Source organism: Canis lupus, chromosome 5 (genome assembly GCF_003254725.2).
Source record: "Canis lupus dingo isolate Sandy chromosome 5, ASM325472v2, whole genome shotgun sequence".
In the NCBI taxonomy this organism is placed as follows: domain Eukaryota; kingdom Metazoa; phylum Chordata; class Mammalia; order Carnivora; family Canidae; genus Canis; species Canis lupus.
The window spans coordinates 67,644,424-67,664,275 of record NC_064247.1 but is presented as its reverse complement, the minus strand read 5'-3'; the positions used below and the strand labels follow the sequence as shown (position 1 = coordinate 67,664,275).

General features: G+C 45.5%; 1 protein-coding gene across 4 annotated transcripts in view; it reads left to right on the top strand.

The window, feature by feature from the left end:
* KIAA0513 (KIAA0513 ortholog) overlaps positions 1-19,852 on the top strand; it is a 59,337-nt gene that overhangs the window by 17,398 nt on the left and 22,087 nt on the right. The window contains exon 1 of one of the 4 annotated variants that reach the window (XM_025427026.3): positions 9,226-9,761. The exons of the other annotated variants lie outside the window; for them this stretch is intronic. The gene's annotated coding sequence lies outside the window, so the exon portion shown is untranslated. Of the gene's footprint in view, positions 1-9,225; positions 9,762-19,852 lie in introns of those variants that run through there. 4 annotated transcript variants of the gene reach the window in all.

The following is a 19,852-nucleotide window of genomic DNA, read 5'->3' as shown; positions in this document are numbered from 1 at the left end:
GGAGAGGGAGAGAGAAACTCAAGAAAACTCTTCCCTGAATGCAGAGTCCAACTCTGGGCTCAATCCCATGACCCTGAGATCAGACCTGAGCCAAAACCAAGAGTCATATGCCCAACCAACTTTGCTATTCAGGCACCCCATTTCTAGTTTTTAAGGTAGAAGCTTAAATTATCAATTTGGGACCTTTGTCCTTATCTAAACTAAGTATTTCATGCTATAAATGTCTTTTAAAGCACTGGCTTGGGGGATCCCTGGGTGGCTCAGCGGTTCGGCGCCTGCCTTTGGCCCAGGCTATGATCCTGGAGTCCTGGGATCAAATCCCATGTCAGGCTCCCTGCATGAAGCCTGCTTCTCCCTCTGCCTATGTGTCTCTCTCTCTCTCTCTCTCTCTCTCTCTCTGTGTGTGTGACTATCATAAAAAATTTTTTTTAAAAATTAAAAAAATAAAAATAAAAAATAAATAAAGCACTGGCTTACCTACATTTCATAGGCTTTAATTTGTTGTATTTTCACTTTCAGTTAGTTGAATACATTTTCTCCTGTTTCTTGAGACTTCCTTTTTGACCAGTGGGTTGTGTAGAAGTGTGCTGTTTAATTTCTGAGTGTTTGAAGATTTTCCTGCCATGCTTCTGTTAACTTCTAGTCTAATTCCATTATGGTCAGAGAACATACTTTGTGTGGCTTCGGTTGTTTTAGATTTGCTAAGGTTTGGGATCCCTGAGTGGCTCAGTGGTTTGGTGCCTGTCTTCGGGCCAGGGTGTGATCCTGGAGTCCCAGGATTGAGTCTCACATCAGGCTTCCTGCATGGAGCCTGCTTCTCCTCCCTCTGCTTGTGTCTCTGCCTCTCTCTCTCTCTCTCTCTCTCTGTCTCTCATGAATAAATAAATAAAATCTTTAAAAATATATTTGCTAAGGTTTGTTTTATAAGCCATGAGGTGGACTGTCTTGGGGGAATATTCACTTGGAAAGAATGTTCATTCTGCTATTGTTTGGTGGCAGGTTCTATAAATGTCATTGAGATCCAGTTGGTTGATATTACTGATCCACTCTTCTGTATCCCTGCTGATTTTCTGTCTGCTACTTCCATAGATAAGTAAGAGACGAATCCTAACGCCTACAGCTGTAATTGTGGCTTTGTCTCTTTCTTCTTTCAGTTTTGTCAGTTTTTGTTTCATATATTTTGAAACTCTGGTGTTAGCCGCATGAATATTTAGGATTGTTAAACCTTCTCGGTGACTGACACTTTTATCATTATGTAGTGTTCTCTTTTATTCCCAGTAGTTCTCTTAGCTCCAACCTAGACTTTGTCACTAACATAGCTTTTCTGGCTTTCTTTTGATTAGTGTTTGCATATTTTTCATCTCTTCTATTGTTAATCTATTAATACAATCACATTTGAAGTGAATTTCTTGAAGGTAGCATATAGCTAGGTCATGTCTTAGCCATTCTGATAATCTCTGTCATTTAATTGGTGCATATACGCAGCTTACACTTGATACAATTATTAATAAGTTTGGATTTAGGTCTACTATTCTATTGTTTGTTTTCTTGGTTCCATGGAGTCTTCACTCCTCTGTGTTCCTTTTCTTATATTCTTCAGGATTATCTGAATGTCTTAGCATTCCATTTTGTCTATTGAATTTTTTTACTTTATGTGTACAGTTGGCCCTTGAACAACATGGAGGTTAGGGATGCCAATCCCCTTCACAGTTGAAAACTCACATAATAACTTTTGACTCCAAAAACTTAATAGTATACGGTTGATGCAAATCTTTACTGATGACGTAAATAGCTGATTAATACTTTTTATATGTATTATATTTATATTGTAATAAAGTAAGCTAGAGAAAATAAAATCTTATTAAGAAAATCATAAGGAAAAGTAAAGACATTACAGTATAATAAGTATATTGTATTTATTGAAAAAAATCAGCATATGAGTGAATTCAGGTTGTTCACACCCATGTTGTTCAAGGGTTAACTGTAGCTGTTTTTTTTGTTTGTTTGCTTTGGGTTTTTCGGTGTTTTCTCTAGTAATTCTGATATACACACTAAAATTTCAGTCCACTTAGAATCTCTATTTGAAGACTGTGGGTGGAAAGTAGAAACCTTACTACCATGTAGGTCCCTTTATTCTTTCTCCTTTATTTTGTAGTGTTAATATGTATACCTCTATTTACGTTGAAAAGCTCATCAGCCAGTATTGTGAATTTTGCTTTTGACTGTCCAACATATTTTGAAGAACTCAAGAGGAGAATAGTCTCTTATATTTACTCAGACTTTCCCCTCCTTTTCTTTTGCACTTTACTCCTGATGTTCCATTTCCTTCTCGTATTATTTACCCTCTGTCTAAAGAAGTTTCTTTATAACTTCCTACTAAGCAGGTCTGCTGGCAGCAAACGTTTTCACTTTGCCTTCATTCCAGAAGCTTTTTTTTTTTTTTTTTTTTTTTTGTGGAGGTAGAATTCTAGACTGGCAGTTCTTTTCTTTCAGCACCTAAGAAGTGATGTTTCACCTCCTTCTGGCTGTCCCAGTTTCTGTTGAGAAATCTACAACCAAACCCTTCTTCCCCCATGAGTAATGCATTCCATTTCTCTGGTTCCTTTCAAGATGTGTTCTCTGTCTTGAGTGTTCATCAGTTGTATTATGATGGCCATGGCTGTGGATCTCTTTGGATTTAATCTTTTTTGTGTGTGTTAATGTTGCTGCTCAAGTCAGAAGGCTTATGTCCTTTGCCAGATTTGGAGAGTTTCAGTCATTATTGCCTCAATTTTTTTATTTATTATTATTATTTTTTGGTACTGCCTTCTTTCTTGCCTTCTGGGACTGTAATGACACAAATGTTACCTCTGTTAGTAAATTGTCCCACAAGTCCTCAGGGCTTTGTTCATTTTTTTAATGTAATTTTTCTTATTCACATTACATCATTTTCATTGATCTGTTATTGCATTCACTGACTCTTACCTTTGTCATATCCATTCTGCTACTGAGTCTATCTGGTGGGTTTTAATCTTCCAGTTACTGTATTTTTTTTAGTTTTGGAATTTCCATTTAACCTTTTTTTATATTTTCAGTTTCTTTGCTGAAACCTTTTAACATTCCCTTCCTTCCAAAAACTCCTTACGTTGGAGCATTTTTTAAAAATAATAACTGCTTTGATGTCTTAGCTAATTTCAATAATTGTGTCACCTTGGCATTGGCATCTTTTGATTATCTTTTTCCTTGTGAGTTGAGAGTTTTCCTGGTTCTTTGTACGTTGAGTAATTTTGGATTGGTTCTGAATATTTGGATATTACATAATGAGACCCTGGCCCTTGTTTAAATTCCACAGAGAATGTTGCTGTCTCTGTTTTAGCAGGCACTCAGATTCTGAGTCCCTACTTGCCTTCATGGCTTCAGTATCAGTTGTGTTTTCAGTGACTTCATAGTACTCTTTAGATCTGCCCCACTGGCCATGGGGTGGCCCATGGTCTCTCCTGAACCTCAGCACTCAATATCTAGGATATGCTGTTGAGGATTATATATATATAATGTGTATTATATATATATATATATATATATATATATACATGCAGCTCTAGGGTGAGCCCAGGACCTCATAAACAGTTTTATGGGGTTGTTCCCCTGAGCTCCTCCCTCTTCACAATCTCCCAAGTACTTCCAGTTTCAGGGACCTCCTCGTCCCCTTAGGTCCTTCAGCCAAAATGCAGGGGTGCTACTTCTCTTCTGCTACACTCTCCTTACAACTTAGCTCACCTCTGTGACTAAAAAGAGGAGAATCAAGAGAACAATCCAGTAGGATTGTCAGCCTCTTCAGAATACAGCTTCTCCCTTGGGAACGGAAGGTTCCCTCTTCTGCGGCTGTTGTCACTGCTACTGCAGAGCTGCTGGGGGCGGGGGGGGGGGGGGGGGAGGCTAGGTGCAAGAGAGCCAAGACAGAGGCATGAAGAGAGGAAAAACTCTGAGATTTGGCTGTTTCTGAGAATTAGGGACCCTGTTCCTGCTCCTGAAGCAGGATGGGATGGCTGTCTCTGGATCTCTGCTGTCTGCAGGGAGGCCCCCTTTTAGGTGTCAGGTTGTAGTTAGTCCAGGTGGGGGTCCTGTCATAGGCAGATGGCAGACTCACCGCCATTTTGGTGGTGTCTTAAATTCTGTTGTCTTCCCTCATCTACCTGCTACTGTTTCCTTTTCAGGGATGTCAAATAGCTGCTCAGGTCACTCTGCCCGGGTATTATAGCCACATTCAGTGGGTGAGGCTGGGTGGGGTGTACTCACCCTCATCTCATTCAGAACCACCAGGAAGCCAGAAGGCATGTGTTGTAGAGGCATTCAACAAAGAAATCTGGTTTAAACAAAGGAATGAGGAAGTAGGGATGTAACTGGGGCAGGAAAATTGTGGTTTGTGTGGAAAAATAAAGGTCGAAGGAGTAGGTAGTTGGTAACAGAAGCAGCTGATAGGCAGGGTCCCATGAAGGACTCACGGGGCACCTCCCCTGAGATTTCCTCACCCCCAGCCTCATGCATCTGCCTTTACAGAGACAGATGGGTTCTCGGCACCCACTCAGGCTGCTGGGTTCCAGTGATTGTTTGGTTTGACTGTAAATAAATGAGCTTTATTCCTCCTTGACACTGAGTGCTAGGAAAGGTACCCATGGAGAAGCAAAGGAAGACTTCTCTGTGAGTGAGGAGTCTGTACTCTGGGATTCCCACCGTCTGTGCCCAGGCTGTCCCCTGTGTTCAGCCGCATGCTGCAGAATCTGATCTGCTCTTGATTGCAAGCATAACTCTTGCTTTGCTAAGACTTTCTGAATGAGTGGCCTATTGATACCAGTAACTATCTCACTGAATTTCCGCCTGCACACACTGACACAGATGAAAGCAAAGACTGTCTGTAAATTGTAGAGCAGAACTTTTGAAGTGGCCTCTTTCTCACATCTCTGATGTTGATCTGATCTTCAGAGTTTCCATTTCCCTCTTGGCCCGTGCCCTGAACATTCTTCAAATGTCTAATATTAATGCCACTCAGAATGTGGCATTAATATTAATTAACCTTTTTTTATTTAACCTTTTTATTTAACCTTTTTTTGTTGTTGCTTTATTCGCTCATTTGATGTTGGTAGCAACGGCGTAGGGTGGACAGGATAGCTGTGGCATTGTCCTGCATTGTTTTTTCATAGTTGTCATCACAGAATAATGTAAGTCTTGGTTTTTCCATTTTCATTTCATGTAACGTGAGCATTTTCACAATGCTATGTTGTCATCATGGTCCTCCGTGACACTTGGACGAAGTGCCAGAATCAATGTAACAGAATTTACCAAGTTCTTCTCGTTGAGCATTTAGGCTACTGCTACTTCTTTTGCTGTTTTAAATTGTGCTGCGTGGAGGTTCCCTGGCCATCTCTTGGGTCATTTCCTTAGCATAAATTAAATAGACTTTTAAGGTATTGTCAAACATGTTTCAACATTAAAGAGCATTTCAAAAGATCGCAAATGACCTATAGAAGCAACCAGCATAACACATTAACACATTTCAGATTTCTCCATGTTGAAGAGCAGGTTTGAGGTGTGCCAAGAGATCTAGCCAGAGGGAGGTGGGTGGTGTGTATAGGGAAGTGAAGAAAGCATTAACAAAAGCATAGGGTGTGTGTGTGTGTGTGTGTGTGTGTGTGTGTGTGAGAGAGAGAGAGAGAGAGAGAGAGAAACAGAGGGTGGAAGAGAGAAAGCAAGAGAGAGCAAGGAAACCAGCCAGATGAAGTTGTGTCTTGACGAGGCCAACAACCGAATGCTTGTGCCAGGTTGCTCTTGAATAGTGGCAGTATCCCCTCTGCATGTGGCCACTGGAGAGCTGTGTGGGCAGCCTTGACCAGCTCCAGATTGCAGAGCACCTTGACCGTGAGCCAGAGGTGACCTGGCCGGCCAGGTGAACCACATCCAGGAAGATTTGCCCAGAGCCTTCTCTTCCAGAGACACAGATGTCCAGTGTGCACACTTCTTCACTGGGGCCAATGGAGCAAAGCACCAAGCCCAAAGAAAATGCATGTCTGTTCAGTTCTGTCCTTCCCCACCAACTGCTCCCCTCCCCACTGCCCCAGCTTCTTTGGAAAGGGACAAAGTGTGGAGCCCAGCCCAATCCAGTGATTAAGTTTGGCTATCTCCATACCAGGGGTGGGAGCAGTACGGATTTATTTTGTCAAATTACCCGAAGGGATGGAAGGCCAAGTCAGTCTATATCCAAATTGAATCCAGCTGTCACCAAATTGTTAGCTGTATTCTTCTTTTATTAAAGAAATATAGCTGCTCACCAAGGGAGGGATGCGCTTTGCAGTAATTTCTAACATTTGCTTATAGTGGAACCAACTCAATAAATCAATAGTGAAAATTAAGAGGAAACCCCTGTATCCAGATTCCTCCTTGTTGCCTTAAACTGGAGGGCTCACCAGTTCATGAAGAGGTTGCCTAGGATGAGTGAAACATTAGCAAAAGTGCAAAATGTACATCCAGATGCTTGTGTGAGGTGACTTTTGAGTTGAGACTCAGGATGACTTTTGAAGAACTAAGAAGTCTAAAGGCTTTGACCATGGAGGAGCCTTTGGTGGGCAACCCTAGTCCCCTTTCTCTCCCTCCCTAATCCACTTGTGGCTAACAGAATTCCTGAACCCTTTGGTTTTTTTGGCAACGTGGTGAAATGGGATTTGTTCTGGAGCCTTTTGCAAGCTCCGTGAGGCAGGAAATTTGTGTCTTCCACGGCTCTATTCCCAGCACTTAGCACAGCACCTGGCCTGTCATGGTGGATTGAAAATTGACACAGTAGAGTCATGGTTTTGTTGGGGAGGGCTTTGTGGAGAACTGAACCCATCTCACTCTCTCACCACACTGTGGAACCAGCAGATGGTCCCTTATCTCTTTTTTCTGTGAACTGTGGACGTGTTAGATGTTTCTTTCTTCCTGGAGGTCATAAAATACGAGTCCTCTTTGGATAGAAGCTTTATAGCAGCTGCAGTGGGGTAAAGCCTGCATTAAGTGTCATAAAACGTTATCTCAGAATGCCAGTGGCAGGAACCCTGGAGGTCCAATGGCCTCTCCTGTGGATAACCTGCTGACGAGCAGACGTCCACCCTCTGCTGGCTGCCCTAGAAACGGGACTGAGGGTACTGTTCTGGTAGTGGAGACTGCAGCCTTGGTGGGCCTCCACCCTAAGATTCACTCTTCCCTCTGGAGCCACATAGAAATAATCTGGCCCTTGGTTAGGTGCCCACTCCTCACAAATTTGAAGACTCCTATCCTGTCCCCTGGGTTATTCTCAGGGTAAGTTTCTTCCACTTTCTCACTATTGCTCATGTGACATGGTCATCAGGTGGGCTTTCATTTTCATCTTTATTTTTTTGGATGTTCTCCAGATCCTCAATGGCTCTCTCCTTTTTTTTTTTTTTTTTTTTTTTAAGTCTTAACAAGCATGCCTTTATTGAATTAAAATGCCTTTGCAAATGTATTATTTTTTTTTTCCCAAACAAGGAATCCTCGTGGGTTTCTTTGGACTTAATGATTGAGGAGAGCAATGCATGTGAGTTCTTGGACGTGTGTACTCAGTATTGCTGCCATAAGAGGAGCTGACCATTCCTTTCCAGGTGTGGGATTGGGCAAAACATTCTGGGAGCAGCCCGACCAGTGGAAGCAGGGTGTAGGGGCGGAGCTACTGCTTCTGTTTTGGGTTAGTTTGCTTTCATCAATGCAGCTGGAGGTCTCTCGGGAGTTTGTTATTAGTGTCAAACACATAGACTCATCATGAGCGCAGCGCCTCCTGGTACTGGGCTTGTGCAAGTTTGTGCTGAAATGTCAGATGCCCTCACTAATAATTTATGAGTTATTCAAGGGCAGAAACCACATTGTCGTTACCCTTTGCTGCCACATCATGCCTGGCACATGGAAAGCACTCAGCAGATGCTCAGTGAATCCAGAGGTGCCTTTTAAGACTCAGCTCAACATTGACATCTACTGCAAGCTTTTTGGGTCTGATTGTGTCATTCTCTGTGTTAACCATCCCTCTGACTTTAGATGCTACACATTCTCCACCACCATGTGATTTGCTTTCAATTTGAGTAATTAATGAAGGTGTCAGGTAGAGCCTGGACTGGAGTCCCTTGCCCGTTAGTGACCTTTCCAGGGTCACTGTTGAGTACTGCAGCCCACTACCATATTTCATCGAATTTAAAACCTCATCACCTGTAAGACCCACCATTATTTTATGCACAGTGAAGAAAGATTAAACACTGCCATTTGTACTGACACACAACACTTTCTAATCACTTAGACTTTTTATTCTGTCCTTATTGAAAGAATACCTTTACAATTACTTAGACACAGATTATTATCCAGTATCACTTGATCCATTACAAGGAGGAAAATGTAAACAAAACAAGTTGCTTAAAGTCCTTCTAAAACTTGTTTACATTCAGAAGTACATGGTTTCTGTAAAAATATCCTTCTAAAGTACATGGGTTTCTGTAAACTATCCTCTGTGCCATCAGCATGCTCTTTATGGAGCACCCCATCTGTGTCCCTTTGGGGACTAAGGAAGAACCAGGGAGAAGGAATAAGGAGGACTGATCATGCTCTACTACTTGAGGTGGGGTGGTTACATAGGAGTATTCACTTTGTGAGAATTCAGTGAGTGACACAATTTTGATTTATGCACTTTTTGAATTTCTTTAATTACTTTGAAAAATAAAAGAGGGTCCATTCTTGTCTCTGCATGGTGACAATGGATCATGATAAGCCTGCCTAAGAACAATGATGAGGCATCCAATTTCAGAGATATTAAAATGCAAGAAAAGTGCATTTCAGGGCAACGAAATATAGCCTTTATAGATCCACCTAATTTACACAACATTCGGGCTACATTTGTCCATTTCATTGTCCTCAAAGCTGTAATGAGTTTGCCACGTGCCTTGCTGAAAGTAAACCCCAGCATACAATTTGCAATTTCCCCTGGATCTATGAGTGTGTAAAAAACACAGTGACAGAGATCAGGTTGGCTCCAAGTGTGACCTTGGTCCTCACTACTTGCCTCTCTCAGTGCTCACAGAGCTGTCTTATTAGTAACCAATAGAGACTCCCTGGCATGCTTATCCCACTTAATCTATTCACAGTGTCTACTGCCTTCCCTTCTAGAAGTGAGGTTGACACTTGTCCCTGTCGTCTCCCCCACCTGTCATCTTCACTTCTTCAGAGATGAGGGATGGTGGAGGCTTCCCCTGCAAAGGCTAGGAGTTGTAACTCTTCACTGTGGCAGCCATGCACTCAGTTCCAGTCTCCTTGATCAGAGTGGCCTCTTACCCCATTAAAATCCCCTAAACTGGTGCATAGTGCCAGGCTTTGGACCGACCTTGTGCCCCTCTTTTTTTTTTTTTTTAAAGATTTTATTTATTTATTCACAGACACAGAGAGAAAGAGGCAGAGACACAGGCAGAGCGAAAAGCAGGCTCCACGCAGGGAGCCCGACGTGGGACTCAATCCCAGGTCTCCAGGATCACACCCCAGGCCGCAGGCAGCGCCAAACTGCTGCGCCACCGGGGCTGCCCCTCTGTGCCCCTCTTTTCCCACACCTCTTTCCTGCACGGCTGTGCCTCTCACCAGCACTCAGCTTTTGCCCTCCTCTGCCCTCTGAGTGGTCCTCAGCTTTACCTGTGCTCCTGCCTCTTGACCCCCAAGTGCATTTCTAGCCTGGATTCTGGGGAGCTACAGCCATCCAGTTTTGATGCCAGGTACGTCCTAGCTCAGGCAAGCTGAGAGTTGTGTTGGGATGGATGACATGAGGGTCTGTGGTTGGAATCCAGGATCCAGAATGTGGATTCTAAATGGCCACAGGCGCCTCTGCCTCTCCCCAGACCTTCACCCTGTGCTCTTCCCATCAGTGATATACTAAAAAGTCCACCTCTCGGTGGCCACCTCTGGGCATGTTGCCCATCAATTCCAAATGCCTTGGAAGCCTCTGGTATCAGATTTGGGTAAAACAGTATGAAGTTACCCCCCAGGGCCACACTGTGGTGGTAGCTCATGGTGTTCCACAGGCCGCCCCATCAGAGATGCCAGGACTCTCTGAGGGCTCTTCTCTTTCCTCTTCTGGTCTCTAAGTAGCAGAAATCAACCCAGCCTTCTGAGAAGCCCCTTGCTGTTGGATGTGGTCTTTTTTTTTTTTTTTTTTTTTAAGATTTTATTTATTTATTCATGAGAGACAGAGACAGAGAGAGAGAGAGAGAGGCAGAGACATAGGCAGAGGGAGAAGCAGGCTCCATGCAGGGAGCCCGATGCAGGACTCAATCCTGGGACTCCAGGATCACACCCTGAGCCTCCAGGATCACACCCTGGGCGGAAGGCAGGCGCTAAACCGCTGAGCCACCCAGGGATCCCCTGGTCTTGCTTCTTCTGAGCCTGTGTCTTCCAACCCACATACCCTGTCGTGGTGCTGGCGCCCCCTGCCTGTCGGCACAATTAGATACTCATCTTACTCTCCCTGCCAGGTGTGCATTTTGTCAAGAGGGGGTCTGCAAATTACTCTTCTTTGCACCTACGCAGAAAACAGTTTTGTTTCCGTCGGATTGTGGAATGCATTTTCTTCATCTCCTGGGATATGTTGGAAGCCCATGGTGGTCAGGAATTGTGCAGTCTCCCCAGGCAGCTTCAAAGAATGGCTTCAGGGCAGGGCTTATGCGGTTTATTGACTGAAAGGTCAGTAGTGATCCTACAGCTTTTCCTGCTCTCCGTTGTAAAAACAAGGGCAGTGGCATTTTTTTCGGACAGTCTTCCTTCAGCTTCCTTCACAGAGGCCAAGGGCCTTGGTGGAAGTATGTGTGGGTGATTAGGACCGGGTGGGTGGGCCAGCTGAATTGACACATGCAGCCTGTGACCTGTGATCACCTTTGAACTCTGACCTGTGAGATTCCTGCAACAGCAGATCTTCACTGAGCAGTTATGTGCCTGGCCCTGTTCTGGTCTTGAGAACCCTATAGCGATGAAAGCAGACTAGGCTGCTGACTCACAGGGAGACTCTTGTGGGGGAGTGCAGTCCTGAGGTCACTAACCCTGGCCATGAAGAGACTCAGCCAACTGGAGAGTCTCCTGGACAGTCTGGAGTCAGAGCATTCCTGCCAGGTGCCCGGCTCAGACGTGGACCCTTGTAGAGGGTTGCCATCCTGGTGGGAGCCAGGCGTGCCTGCACGTGGCTGCAGAGATGCAGTGGGAGCTGTGTCCCCTGCAGCCACCTCAAGTTCCACTGCTGTCTGTGTCTGAGGGAGTGAACCAGCAGAATGACAGTCCTCTCCCCCCTGGGAATGGCAGCACGTGGATCCTGTTTTGGTTATCAAATCAGAACGTTGGCCCTTCAGAATCATGGGTGATCTGGTGCTTTGCCAAAAGCCCTCTGGGGCATCTAGTATTTGAGGGAGAGGGGCCCTCGTGGGCGCATTAATTACAATGTCTTCAGGTTCACGACACTTCACCCTGTATCACCAGGAATGCCTTATCTTCACCCTGGTAGTGTGCTCCAGCCAAACGCCTGTGCCCAGCCGATTTAGTGCATGCCTTCAGACTTTTTAAGAGTTATTTAAAAATGTATGTTTCAACACCTCTGCTTCTTTTACGGAGCCTTGTAACTTTTACAGGTCTTTTACATACCTCGTTACAATCAGCGTTTTTCATACGGGGACTTTCTTGACAATTTCACTTTTAAATTCAGTGTCTGGAAAAAGTTACTCTGCAGATGAATGTCGGAATGAAAAAAATTGTATAACCCAGTATGCTTCCCTATTTTGCTTTTGCTGCCTATTTTTTTTGCTTCCCTATTTTTATTTTGCTTTTAGAAACTCCACTAAGCTCCTTCCCCGACTTTGGTAATGGGTTTTGTTATTGTTGTTGTTGATTCCATGGACCTGTAAGTTGCCCTAGATCCACACTGACTAGGTATAAATCTGTGTCTGAGCAGCTGCCTGACTGCAGTGACCTCTAAAAGGACATCGTTGACATTTCATATTTGATATGCATTCATTCTCTAGAATGACTATTGCTGTGTAGCTCCAAACAGCCCAAAACTCTCTTCCTGGTTCAGAGGCAAAGTCAGTTATCACCCAGCCAGAAGGTGATGAGCAAATTTATTTGTCAGGAGCCCAAGGGCTGAGCTGCTCAGCCCCTCACAGAAGCAGATAGAGTCCTTGTTGTGGTCTCATGGTGCGAGAGGTTCTGAGCAACAGGAAGTGTGTTTTTACCAGCCTGGGCTAGTGTCTGACCTCTGGCTGGGGCACTGGAGGGCCTAGCTGTGCAGAGGGGTTCAGGGGGCTTCCTCACTGCAGCCTGCCCCAGGCCAGCCCACTGGGGCCCTTCTCTGACTCAAGACTCTAGGGGGCGAGGCAAGCCTGGGAGCAAGGAGTGTGTGGAGCAAATGCCGCCTGAGCAGGAAGAGAGAGCCCTGGCCCTGAGGCTGATTATTTGTGGCAGGCGGGTGGGGGAGGGGACGGGGAAACAGCAGCTCCTGGGGCTTCCGGATAACCTTGGTGATTTACTCTTTCAACTCTTTGGTGTTCCCAGCAGCGCCTTTCTCTACAGGATGATTGCATTTAGCTTTGTCTCCCTTCTCCCTTTCCTCCACTCCAGCAGTTTCAATAGGCACCGTTTTCCTGGAAACTATCCATTATTATATCTTACAATAGTGGAAGAAAACCAGGTGACAGTAACCTCATAAAGTGATCAGGTTCGCCTGTTTCAGGACAGCCCCAGAGACCAGAAATCTTAGCCAAGGATTTGTCTCACCTTGTTCCTGCCAAACCCTGTTGACCTGCTGGTAGGCCAACTTGAAATAAAACACTCTTTGGGGGACCAGAGAAGACTCTCAGTGAGGTCACCTGCATGTTTGCAGATGAGAGAGGGACAGCCAGGCACCAGGTACACAGCAAACATTCAGACTTTCCTTGGCATGGATATGGTATAAGCACGAGCGCTAGAAGGGAATACACAGAAAGGAGATGGGATTTGTAGGCATGGTGGCGACGAGAGATTTTATCCCCCCTTCTGTCTCTAGACCTTTGTCTAATGATATGTTCATGGTGGAGGGAGATGGAAACCGGATGATCCCCACAAGCTTGACTTGATGCTGGGAAGCATCAGTTTCACAGGGATCCATATGCAGCCTGTGTCGGGTTTGAGCTCCGGTGGCAGACGAGGGATTTGGCTTGGGCACAGGCCCAGGCCCGGAGGTCCCCACACTCCTGGCACCTTAGTGTCTCACTCGTTTTGTCCCGACACTCCTAGGCTAAAGCAAGTACTGGGCACTTCAGTGAGTCTTTAGGTCCTAACAACATACTAGCTGTCTTGGTTAGTTTCCTACAGCTGATTTAACAAATCTCACACATTTACTGTCCTACATACACTTCTGGGGATGGAGATTCAGAATTAGTCTGATGGGGCTAATGTCAAGGTGTGAGCAGGACAAGTTCCTTCTAGAGGCCCCAGAGGAGACTCTTACCCTTGAGTTTTCCAGATTCTAGAAGCACCTGAATTCCTTGGTTGACAACCCCTCCTCCAGCTGCAAAACCAGCAGCAGAGCATCACTCCTGCTCCCTCCCTGACTCTGACCCTCCTACCTCTCCCTTCTAAGGAACCTTGTGATTATGATGGGCACCCCAGGATCATCCCAAGGCACCACACTTAATCATACCTGCAAAGTCCCTTTACCATGTCAGCTCATGTATTTGTAGGTTCTGGGGATGAGGACGTGAGCACCTTTGGGGGACCACTGCTCAGCATACTACACCATTTAAAAGCTATTTTTTGTTTCATTCTTTGTTGTACATGGCCATTCTCTTTTCTTGTTCCATATTGATTTTTGGGATGTTAGTAGATATGGTAAGAGGCAACAACCTTTGAAGCTGGCTCATCTGAACAGACAGGAAGGCTCCCTGGGTGCTTTCCCAGCTTATGGACAATTCAGGACATTCTATTTGATTTTCTTGTTCCAAATTGCTTTTTATTGTGGCAAACTGCAGAAAATTCAACTTCACAAAGATACAAGGTCATAGAAAGGAATACAGCATGACCTAATGGTGAAACTGTGAGCTACTTTGAGCTAGTCGTTCAGTCCGTGTCTGGAAGATGTCGAGTATTGCTATGTTTTCCTTGAAATATTGAAATATCCTACAGCACCCCTGTGAATTTGTTCAAATATCCTTGGGTGGCCTGGCACCAGTTTGGGAACCACAGCTTCAGGTTAAAAGCATCCTTGCTCAGCTCTTTGGGCTCTATCTTATGTGGTGAGGATTGAGGGCATCCCCTTATCTGGGCTGTCTCCTCTAACTGTGGGCAGCATTCAGCTAAGATGTGGCTGCAGAAAAGAATGCAGTGCCCAAGTCTGAAGATGCTGTTGGACTTACTTTCTGCTGCCCCTGGGTGAGCTCTGGCCCTATTCCTGACTGAGTCCTGGCACCATTCCTGACCTAGTGTGGATGGGCTAAGGGTCACTGGCCTCCTTCCATCATGGCTTATGTAGTCAGATGCTTTAACACACCCTATATCCACAACCACAGAGGAAGAAAAGACACTTTTCTGGGGTTCTTTGGGTGTATTTTCTTGTTTCCTTTTTTTTTTTTTTTTTTTAAGATTTTATTTATCTATTCATAAGAGACACAGAGAGAGGCAGAGACACAGGCAGAGGGAGAAGCCAGATCCCTGCTGGGGATACCAGGACCCCAGGATCATGCCTGAGCTGAAAGCAGAGGCTCAACCACTGAGCCACCTAGGTGTGCCCCCCTTTTTAAAGATTTTATCCAATTATTTGAGAGAGCACAAGCAGAGGGAGGGCAGAGGGATAGGGCAAGGGAGAAGCAGACTCTCCACTGAGCAGGGAGGCCGATGTGGGTTTAGTATCAAGGCCGAGATCATGACCTGAGCCAAAGGCAAATGCTTAACTGACAGAGCTACCTAGGCGCCCCCTTCAGGTGTGTTTTCTGAACATGATTTACTAGAAAGCCATGGAGGGCATCCAGTTGATATTAGGCAAAGAAGGCTACCTGAATGCAGAAGGATGCCCAGATGTGTGGGGTAAACCACCCTTCAGGGGTTGAATCCCAGAGTTTATGTGAGTCTAATGACTGCAGGGGAGAGTTATTTACCTTCTGCTTCACATCCAGGACCCTCACCTTCTCTGTGTTTGGACAGTACCTTTGCATAAGGCAGATGGGGTTGAAAGTCTTATGACTTGAGTCTCAGAGTCAAGGACTTTCAGTAATCAACATTGGGCAGGGATGTGCAGTTCTTCCTGATTTGACCTGGCTGTCTGCAACCCTTAGGCAAAGCAAGGTGGATTTTCTGTGGGGAGGTTAGCTCACTACTTACTGTGAGGTTCCAGCAAGTATATGTTCACCTTACAGCTGGAGAGAGGTCAAAATGTAGCAGAAGCTCAGGTAGGAAGCTATGAGGGACCTTTGACCTCTACTCCTAGAACAGTAGGTGTTCCTGCTCTACAACCCCCCCCCCAGCAGGTGACCCCTCTAGCCATGCACCTGTTTCCCCCAGCCCCAGACTTCTCATCTCTAAAGTGGCAATAAAAACATAGTACTTGCCCAGCAGCTTGATGGTGTGGTCCAAAACAATGTTTTTATGTACTTTTGTGCCTTGGAAAGTATAGACTGTTCTGATAGTATCAGCTTCTGTGTCCTCCCTCAGCTGTCTCGACCTTGCCGTGGCAGGGCTCTCATTCGGCTTCTCCTCATGGGCCAGGAGGACAGTAACACATTTCCGTGAGACCTGCCGTGTGTTATCTCCTTTATCTTGACAATACTCCAAATGAGTCTGGGTAAAGAAAAATTCACATTCACATTTTCCAAAAATAGGAATTGGTACTGATTCAAATGACTTTCCCAGGGCAGCCTGGCTGGCCCAGCCAGTGGAATGTGCATCTCTTGATCTCAGAGTTGTGGGTTCAGACCCCACGCTGAGTGCAAAGATGGCTTAAAAATAATTTTTTTAATTGACTTCCGGTGTGAGTCTGAGTGGAGCTGGAACCCAAGGCAGGCGGCTGGCTTTCTTCGGGCCAGTCATTAGGCAAAGTACTAAGCCATATGCCTTTGTCAAAGGCTAGGGCTTTGAAGTTCTGGCTGCTGAGACACAGCCTCATAGGTCCCAGTTCCCTCATCTGCAGAGTGGGTCTGCCCTTCCTTGAACACTGCCCCATGCTTGACCCAGAGTGAAGCAAATGAGTCAGAGCTCTGAATCCCAGAGGGTAGGTGGTGTTTTGACCTTACAGTTGAAAGGAAGAAGCAGACAAAGCCCACTGAATATATATGGCCATGGTCCAGGCTTGGGGGAAGGTAATATGGTAGCACCCATTGTCAGCCTTAGTAACGTGCAAAGCCCTGACCCAGCAGAAACGTAGCTCCAAGGGAACACCAAAGAGATAGCTGTAGGGGCAACATGGTAGTCAAGAGCAGGGGCTTGCAGGTGGGCTGCGACTGGATTATGCCCACTGTCACTTCCTATTTGTATGCTTGGGAGTTAGTCTCTGAGCCTTAATGTACTAGTGTCCTGAGATGAGAGATGAGATGGATGGACACAAGTATGAGCCAGCATGTTAGGAACGCTGAGCGAACAAGGCTTTGCAGGCCCTTCTCTCTTTGTGGTTAGAACAGCATGTCTGCTAGCTCTTGGGGACTCTAAAAGAGACGGATTTGTCTGAGGTGGATGGCAAGGGGCAGAGTTACAGAAAGTTCTGGATTCTTGCCCAGGGAGCCTCATCTGATTGCTCAAGGTCAACCTGCTAGAGAAGTCCTGGCTCTGGTTGCTCTGGGGTTTTGGGGAAATCAGAGTTTGAGCAAAGGCCCCTGGGGATGTGGCTGAACAGCCACAAGAAGGCAGTCTCCTGCAAGTTCCTTCTGCAACTGGGGACTCAGTGGCAGGAAAAGGCTTGGGGGAGTGGGGGTGGAGGCGAGGGGGTCAGAAAGCCTCCCACCAGAATGTGACCACCTTGGCCAGCCTCTGCCTCCCCCCGCCCCCCTACTCCTGTCCTGTGCATGCAGCTGCCTGTACTTGACCTCCTCCCATGGGTGCCCATCAGCCCAGACTCCAGCGGTGGGCTGGCAAGCCTTCCCTGCATGTCCTGCCAGCTTCTTCTCCATGAGCAGCTACTTTCGCCTCATTAGCCTCCTGGTTCCTGAACCTTCCAAAGTCATTGCTGCCCAGGGCGTCTGTCCAGACTATTCCCTCTGCCCAGATCTCTCTCCTGTCAGAGGACCCTTGAGTCTTCTTGGCGATCCTTCCTTCTCCTCAGCTCATATCTGCCTCCCTGATTCCCAGTGCAAAGAAGCCCTTTTTTTCAGGGCTCTCAGAGACATTGCCTGGAGACTCTACATAGTACTCCGTGCCACTGTAAGTTCTTGTTAGGATTTCCATTTTATTAACGGTCTCTTACCCTCCCCCTGCCCTTACCCACCCTCTACCACTCCATCTCTTACCCTGTGTGCCCCCCCCCCACACAACCAGATGCTCCTTACAGCTTTGTTCACAACTGTATTTCCAGCTGCTGACACACTAGCTGATGCACAGTAGCTGCTCAATAAATATTATTGAGAGGTCCCTGGCTGGCTCAGTCAGTAGAACTCATGACCTTGAGTCATGAGGCCCCACATTGGGTGTAAAGCCTACTTAAGAAAAGAAATACTTGTTGAGCAGGTGGGTGGTTAAGGCCTTTGTGTTATAGGTTTACTTAGAATTTTAGCCTAATTTGGTTGGGAGAAAGCTGTGCTGTAAGGCCCAGGACGTACATTGTAAAAGTACAATTGCAGCAAGTTTTGTTCTGCTTCCAGGCTATAGCAAAGCATTTTAATATGCAAAGTCTGTAGTTGCAAATGTCCTGCTGTGATTTAAAACCCTGAGTCTTAGAGTCTGTGGCCCTGCATTGGGTTTGGGAGCTTCCTTGCACATAGAATAAGTCAAAGGGATTGGGGTGCAATCCACAGATGTGTTTTGAAATAAATTTAAATTAGTTGCCAGTATTGAAGAATTGGAAGGTTTCGTGTAGTGCATTTCAGCAATTCTTTGGAGAGCTCTTTAGGTCTTGTACCGCTGGGCCTACATTCCTGAGTGTAGCACCTGGCCGGCTCTGGTAGGGACAGTGGGATTGATTCCTCCTGGGCCCACTTCCTTTGTGTTCTCTGGCTGGCCTCACGCAGGTAGTCACAAGAGGCATGTGATGACAGAGTGACTGTTACCCTGTCCTGCATGGAGGCCCATAATTATGTTTCCTTCTTGAAGGAAGACAGTGGGGTGCTTTCAAGGCCCTTACCCACAAATGACTGCTTCACCCTGGTGTCTCAGCTGCGTGAACAGACTTGTACCCCTGTCTTCTCCCCCAAGAGAGATGAGACCCCTGGGCTGAGGTGGCCAGGGGACAGCAGCGTGTGTGGTGATGGTGCTCTCTTCTGCACGGGGCCTGGGCCTGGACGCTGCAGCCCACGGTACCCTCACACACCCTGGACCGGGTCTTCCCCCACCTCTTTCTCCCCTACCATCAGGCCTCTCACTTTGTTCCCCCTTCCTGAGCCCACAGAGGAGGCTTCTGGGAAAGGATGACTCACACACTCTCAGAATTTTGAGCGAGGGGGATGCTAGGAGAGCCGCTTGCCAGCCTCAGGCTGGATCAGAAATAGCCGTGATAATTTGCTCTGATCTTGCAGTCCTGATCCTGGCATGAAAAGATGCAGCCCTTCTGACTGCTTGAAACTGTTTCAAGATACAGAAATTTGTTTCCTTTTCCCTCTGAATATTTATTTATTGCAAACTGTATCATTCTGATCAAGAACAAAATCAAAAGGAAAAATTACCCCAGTGCTAGGACTATACTAAGCTTCTATCTTCTTTTCCAGCCCTCTTTGTACATATGCTTTATTGTTATTATAAGAAAGTTAAAACTCATGCACTATGCACTACAGTATTCCCAGCACCCAGACCAAAGGATGGCATGCCATGGGATTCAGTAAATATTTGTTGACTACAGGTTATTTTGTTTACTTATCTGACATGAACATCATTCACTCATGCTCTGATTGTTTACTGCATCATTCACTGATTACTGTTGCATCAAATTGTTAGAATTTATTTGCCAGTTTTCTATATTTAGATTTCCCCAGTTTATCAGGATTAGAAATACTGTTACAAGGAGCATTTTTATCCATGTAACCAGTTTTGAGTGTTCTGTATTATTTCCTTAGGATAAATTTCAAGCCTTTGAATTCCTAGATCAGAGGATAAAAAAATGAAAATTATAAAAAAATAGTTTCTAGGTATGCCTGGCTGGCTCAGTTGGAAGAGCATACAACTCTATCTGGGATTGTGAGTTTTAATCTCACATTAGGTGTGGAGATTATATACATACATACGTAAACAAACAAACTTTCTAGAGTCTTATTTATCCCCATTGCCAGGATTGCTTGAGAATATTAACTTTATAATCACCTCACCAGCATTTAGATTGCATTTTGAGATTTTTGCTAATTTAGTAGTATAAGATGGTACCCAATTGTTTCAACTTGACCTATCTACATGTGTGATTAGTAGTGTAGGTTGAAGAATTGTCTAAGCGTTTAATAATAGTATTTCTGGGATGCCTGGGTGGCTCAGCAGTTGAGCATCTACCTTCGGCTCAGCATGTGATCCTGCAGTCTCAGGATCGAGTCCTGCATCGGGCTTCCTGCATGGAACCTGCTTCTCCCTCTGCCTGTGTCTCTGCCTCTCTGTGTCTCTCATGAATAAATAAATAAAATCTTTTAAAATATTTATAATAATAATAGTATTTCTTCTTATGTGCCTTGTCTGTTTG